Source organism: Xenopus laevis, chromosome 1L, assembly GCF_017654675.1.
Source record: "Xenopus laevis strain J_2021 chromosome 1L, Xenopus_laevis_v10.1, whole genome shotgun sequence".
Taxonomy (NCBI): Eukaryota; Metazoa; Chordata; class Amphibia; order Anura; family Pipidae; genus Xenopus; species Xenopus laevis.
The window spans coordinates 124,877,247-124,884,549 of record NC_054371.1 but is presented as its reverse complement, the minus strand read 5'-3'; positions in this window follow the sequence as shown (position 1 = coordinate 124,884,549).

Genomic DNA, 7,303 nt, shown 5'->3' with positions numbered 1-7,303 from the left:
TTTGAATCTAAGCTGAATGCTAAGGATCAATTGCAAACTCGCTAAACAGATATGTCCCATGTGGCTCCCCTTCAAGTCGCTGACTAACTCAGAGTTATAGAGCTGAAAAGCAGGAAGTAGTGTTCTGGCTATTATGTTACACATCCAGTCACTCCAGCCTTTATACATTACATTTTTGGCTAACTAACTATATTAGAAACATTTTTAATTTTGCACAGCATGTCTATTTACACAGTTTTTTTATTTTCACACTGAACTGTTCCTTTAACTAGAGCTTGAGCAGAGGGGTAATGTGACATTGTCCCATGTTCTATGTATGCACCAGGAGGCTCGGGCAGAATGGAAGGAGCGACTGACTATGTAAACATAAGAAAATGGCTTGGTAAAAATTGATGTATGGCTCAATTTCAATATGTAATGATACAAGGTGGAGTGGGTTTGTACCTATCAAGGTTGCTGAATAGTGACGGGCGAATTTGACACGTTGAGCTTCACCAAAAATTTGAGAAACTGTGAAAATTTGCTGCAATGCATTCATCTCTATGGGCGACAATTCTTCTTTTTTTTTGATTAACATTTTTTCACCCATTAGTCTATGGGTGTCATTCCAAACTTGGCACAGCGCAATATCAAAGCCTGTTATAGGACTTGTAAGTAACATGCAAGCTGATTGGCTGCGGGTGTTGAATGAGGTTTTATTTCCAAAGGCTTTTAGCAGAATTTCTATTACTGTTCATGTCTATAGCTTGATTTAAGAATGTAAAATCACTTAAAATTATGGTTTCCCTTTAAGTCATCAGTACAGCTCATATATACCTATGTGCTGACATTTATTTTATTGGATTGAAACACTGTGCATAAATCGCCATGGTTTACATTTTGGCAATGAAATAGTACTTTAGACGGTTTAACTCCCGTCCGTCATTTCCTTTTAAGTTCTACACCATGAACTGATCATCAGCATTAAACAATAAGCCATATGACTGTTAATGTTCTAATGTCTAGATTAAGAATTGCTGCTATAAGCAGTAAATCTTTAAAGGGGAACTCCACAATAACCTAACATAAAGGAAAACTATACCCCCCCAAACAATGTAGGTCTAGGTATAAAAAGCTATTGCATAAAACAGCTCATTTGTAAAACCCTGCTTCATGTAAATAAACCATTTTCATAATATACTTTTCTAGTAGTATGTGCCTTTGGTTAATCATAAATAGAGAATTTCCATTTAAAAAAAAATATGGGCCGCCCCTGTACGATTCACTGTGCACACAAACATACCAACAAACCATACTTGTTTGGTCACATAAGACAATTAACAGACAGAGTTCTGTCTTTAGCTTCCACACTTCTTCCTGTTACAGTTAGAGCTGTAGTATTTCTGGTCAGGTGATCTCTGAGGCAGCACACAGACCATCACAAAATGGTGGCTCAAGGCAAGAGATGTAAAAGGGCAATATTTAATTAAATATATAGACCAGTTTGGTAAGATTCTTTAATATGCCACTTAATATGATCTAAACTATCTGTTGCTTAAGTATTTATTTTGGGGGTATGGTTTTCCTTTAAGCTTTTTGAAAAGTAAATGTAATTTCAGTCAACCTTGCAATATACATTATATTACATTAAAAGATATGCATGATTTTTAATGGTTTGGGACAGTTCCCTAAGCCTTGACCCCCTGCTCTCTTGCTGAGCTGGCTGACTACTGTTACTTTGTATCAGAAGCCATCTGTCCTTAGCCTGCATCCTCCAAACCCCACAATTTCCTGCACAAGTGATTTCAAGAAGGAAAGGAACATTGCAGTGCATTGTGGGTTATGTAGTTCCTGCATGCTGACTGTAACTGTGGAGTAGTTGTTACAATTTGTAACATCAGTGCTTAATACCTCCTTTCCTGCCAGGGTTTCAAATGATGCAGAAAGAACTGTTAAACAGCTGGATTTCAGCATAGAAAATGGCATTTATTCATACTTTTTGAAGAAACTGGTAACTGTGATAAGTATATTAGGGGTTTCTGTTTTATGTGGGCCTCTATCAAATTTTAGTTTGGAAGCCGGAGTCCCCCTTTAATTACATGATAAAGGTATTTAAATTGAGTTAAATTACCTTCCAACGGTGGTCTCGCACAAGTATGCAATTTCAACAATTCTCTTGGCTTGACTTAAATTGTGGGACGTGTCCTGAAATTTTGGACATTTTGTTAGGGGCAGGAAAACTGCCTGATGGCTAAAGAAAAAAAACCACTACGTTATGGCTTATGTATTTAGTGTTTCTGCATTATTAGTCATTTACATACCACCCTAATTACCATTCCTAGCAGGATTAGGTGGGCGGTATGCAATTCCTTTTCAACATAACTATAAGATGAAATCTGTTCTAAAACCTAGGGACTGCCAATTTATAAGATACCCTCCCCCATGATCCCAGTTATCAACAGGGATAAGCCCTGCCTTACACATTGGCACACCCAAGGTTTAAGATCAGACTTCACTTTTCAATGGATATCATTTATAAAATTAACATGAAACCGTGTTTTTTCAATAGATTTTGCTTATTACTCCTGTAGCAGACCTGATTTATTGTTAAAGGGCACGTATCATAGTAAGATCAAGCAATTTGCTATTTTAGGCAGAAAATGGTCCAAGTAAGCAATTAGAATAGGTAAAACATGCGCACACCCTTATGCAGATCAGCCTGGTGCACAGTCTTAGAGGCTCCAGCAGCCTCACATATGCTATGGAACAGAAAAAGATTGGCACAAAGGCATTCAAGTTGCAGGATATACCTGCTCGTTTATTGTGCGGAATGCAACATTTCGGGTTTAAGCCCCTTTGTCAAGCATGCTTGCCTAGTAAGCAATTAACCACCAGCACTTCGAAGGAGCTCCAGGTTCGGGCAGACATGTTGGGACGCTATGGGGCAGATTTATGATAATGTGAGGTTAGAACTCACCACAGAAAAACTCACTCACTTTCTATTCATTTCTATGGGATTTTTAGAATCATATTTATCAATGGAATTCACCATTTGATAAATATGCTTTTAAAAATCCATAGGAATGAATATAAAGTGAGTGAGTTTTATTCTGGTGAGTTCTAATCTCACATTTTGATAAATATGCAAATAACATGTGCCTCCGCTCACTCAGTATGCATTTTGCCACCAAACATGGCTCTGAGGCATGCCACCTAGCCCTCACTAGGAGCATTTTCTGGCCAAAATAGTATTGTATAGCCCTACTGCAGTGCCAGAAGCCCTGGAATTAGAGATACTGACACCAAAAAAAGAAAAAAAAAAATCTAATTTCAGGAAGACTATTCAAATGGCTCAACGGACCTCTGCCACTGACTTCTAAACTAACTCTGCATGTTTTAGGTCGAATTAGGACTGTTTCCACCATCGAGATGTGATAAATCTCGCATTCAAATTTACATTCGAATAGGGAGATTAAAATTCAAATGTGTTAAATTTGACACTCCGAATCTCCCCCTTTGTCTTTTAAAGTAGTAATCGTATAAAATGGGGATTGGTGCAATTTATCTACATGTCAGAAGCTGTATAATTCTTCGACATACCAAAATCTAATTTTGCTCATTGACTGCAGCGAAATACAACCCCATGTTGCCAAATACCCTCGTTTTACTGGACAGTAGGAATTTTTTTTTTTTTTCTTATTTAAAAATCCTTGCATTTAGGAGTGCAACAGGAGAGCTGTTTTCTGCGTAAACAAGGCTACACAGCCGAAATACACTTTTTGTAGTCAGCACTCACCCACTTATCCACCTCTTAGTTATTTAGGCGGTGCACGTGTCCAGTGGCCCACAGTCCAGCCGGTTTCACAAGTATTCCCATATGACACAGCTCCACTCAAGATGATAATTTAAAAAGCTTTTATTAGCACATGGCTTTTAGATCTGCAACAAACATAACGTTTCGGGCTCACCTGCAGCCCTTTTTCAAATTGAATTGAAAAAGGACTGCAGGTGAGCCCGAAACGTTATGTTTGTTGCAGATCTAAAAGATCTAAAAGCCATGTGCTAATAAAGGCTTTTTAAATTATCATCTTGAGTGGAGCTGTGTCATATATATAAGGCTACACAGCCATCATAGTATAGGCTGTGCAGTTTGAATTCAATCTAAAGCAGGAAAGTAACAAGAGGGAAAGACTTCCAGAGTTGTATAAATTTCCTGCATTCCACCTCCCCCGATGCAGGTGCTGCTCTGTTCAAGGCTAAACCAAACAATTTGCAAGTGTATTTGCTGCCTAGAAAAGCTATTTTAGGTTTCAAGGTCCCTTTCTCTGCTACATTTTCTTTTGAAATCCTACCTCAAGCTTTCAGCCATAACATTTTGTACTTTTTTTTTTTTATATAAATATATATTTACCAGTTAACACCTTTCTTTTGCAATACTTTCCTATTTTCTGTTTATTTTTTTGCTACACAGGTACTAAAGCACAAACACTATGAGCAAAGATAAAATTAGGTGTATGCATCAGATACCTTACACCTCTCAAGTTTACAAACGGTCTGCATACTTTCGGTGACTTCTTTAGTGGGACTGGAGCTCGGCATATTTCAAAACCTTTTATCACCATACACTCTTGTGTGCACATATGTTTAAACTGGTGTTACATTACCCTAGATTCAAGTGGAGGCTTTTGCAAAACAGCAGTGATTTCTTTAGCTACCCTTGGGCTCTGACCAGGTTACTATGAAAACAGTACTGATGGCAAATATCAGTCAATAGGACCATGCATAACTGCTTAAAACTGTGAAATGTTAAACTGGCCATACATGTACTAATAATATATTGTGTCTGGTGTCCTGCTGATTTTAACCATTATCCCTGCACTTTGGATATCATTTTCCAGTGAAGCACTGACCCCATACAGAAACCATATTATTTATACATGGTTATCTGTAAAAGGCTAAACACTCACTATTAAAGGACAAGTCAAATAAAATTCACTAGTCCGGCACCCACTTCTATTAAACACAAGTGTGGTACTCCTGTCCACACGAGCGTTTTTACCTGCGCTCCCCTGCATTCTGTTTTTCTGCGTTCAGCCGCAGGGGAGCGCAGGAATAGACGCATTATTTTTCCAATGGGGCTGTACTCAACCAGGCGCGTGTAGGCGCCGAACGCAGGTTGAGACGCAACATGCTGCATTTTTCCTGCGTTCGGCGCCTACACGCGCCTGTGTGAGTACAGCCCCAATGGAAAAAATGTAATGCGTCTATTCCTGCGCTCCCCTGCGGCTGAACGCATAAAAACAGAACTCAGGGGAGCGCAGGTAAAAACACTCGTCTGTAAGAGCCCTAAAAGGTGAACTATCTCAAAAAATAAAATTTAATATAAGCTTCAGCATACTGAAATAAGAAACATTCTAAATACAATCAATTAAATTCTGCACTGTTTCTGAAGTTTATCTTCACCATCCCTCTCTCAGTATCTGTTTTCTTCTCTGTCTTTATTTAGGAGTTGGATGTCATATTCATTGACCGTTATAATCAATATATCTTATAGGGGTGCTCCTTTTGCCTAGAAGATGTATTAGAGCTCACTATTTGTACAAAAGGGAGTTATTTTGTTTGTAAAATCAGTGATTTTCGTGAGCTCTAACTTATCTGTTAGGAAAGGAAGCCCCTTATAAGATATATTGAATCTAACTGTCAATGTATATCTGACACCCAACTGCTAATTGAAGACAGAATGAAAAGAAACAGGTGCAGAGGGGGGGGGTAGTGAACATAAGCTTAATTATTTCAGAAACGATGCAGAATATTTAATAGATTGTATTTATGAAGTTACTTATTTCAGTGTGCTGAAGCTTGTATGCACCGTAGTGTAGAGTAACCGGTAGAAGACACCCACCCCTCATTTCAACTTTGACATTGATTGTAGCAGATCTATATGTAGCTCCAATAAAGGGGCTATTTGTAAAGATTTTTTTAGCCCAAAGTAAAACTAGCTCCTTATATTATTAATTATTGACTACAATATTGGGGGTGGGTTCACTTATCCTATATGTCTCCTTTAAACTTAATTAACTTTAAACATGGATTCCGATTAGTAGTAATATGTTCGCTTTATTCACTATCTGTCAGGAGGAGAACATTCCCCTGAGAGCAAAACTCACATCACCATACAATTCTATGCTCATTATTCATTTAAAGATATAGCTTATTGGCCATGGACCTTGAGTTCTATCAAAATAATAGTGAGCAATGGACTGAAAGACTTTCATCTATGGAAAACAATATGTTGAAGACAACTGGGGAGATGATTGACACTGCTTGAACCTAAAATTAGTGAATTGTATTTTAAATACTGCACAAATGCACACTGCTGCCTAAACCTAAACTAGTTCCTATGCAGCCATACAACCTGAATGAATGGTGAAAAAGCGGGTGTCATCTGTACAATTCCCCCAGTGGCATGTTATACATAACTTATGCGATTTCTCTTTGAAATTCTGGCAACAGGGCAATATTTTCTATATAGCCATCTGAAGGCTTGTCTCTAGGGTGGCAGTTTAGGGAGCGGGATGGTATTGCCTTAATTGGTGTATATGCAGCAGAACCACCAGACCCAAATTCATGTGTCTGATACCCATATCATAGCCTCTGCATCATGCACACACATAATCAGCAATTGCTTTTCGGTCCACTGCTAGGTACACCCAGTGCAAAGTGTATAGGATATTGTTCAAATATTGCATGTGGGTAACACAAAAATTTAATAAATACGTCTCTCAAGAAAGGAAGCATTGGTTCCATCCATATGTGTTTTTTTAAAACATCATGGGATGCCAGGCCTCAGTGAAACACTAGGGGGCAGATTTATCAAGGGTCGAATTTCGAAGTGTAAAAAATTTCAAAATTCGACCATCAAATTACATCGATATTCGAAGTCGAAGTTTTTTTTGCCATATTCGGTCGAAGTAAAATCGTTCGATCGTACGATGAAATCCTTCGGATCGAACTATTTAACCGATTGAACGATTTTACTTTGACTTCTAAAAACTTAGCCAAATGTTGGCTATGGGTTCTAGGAGGTCACCATAGGCTAACATAGCAATTCGGCAGGTTGACGTGTCGAAGTCTAACTTTTTTAAAAAGACAGTACTTCGATTTTCGAAGTCGAACTTTTTTACTTCTAATCGAAGTCGAATTTAGGCCTATTCGATGGTCGAAGTACCCAAAAATTAGTTTGAAATTCTATGTTTTTGAATTCGAAAATTCACTTCGACCCTTAGAAAACTAATTTTTTAGTAAATGTGCCCCTAGGAGTAAC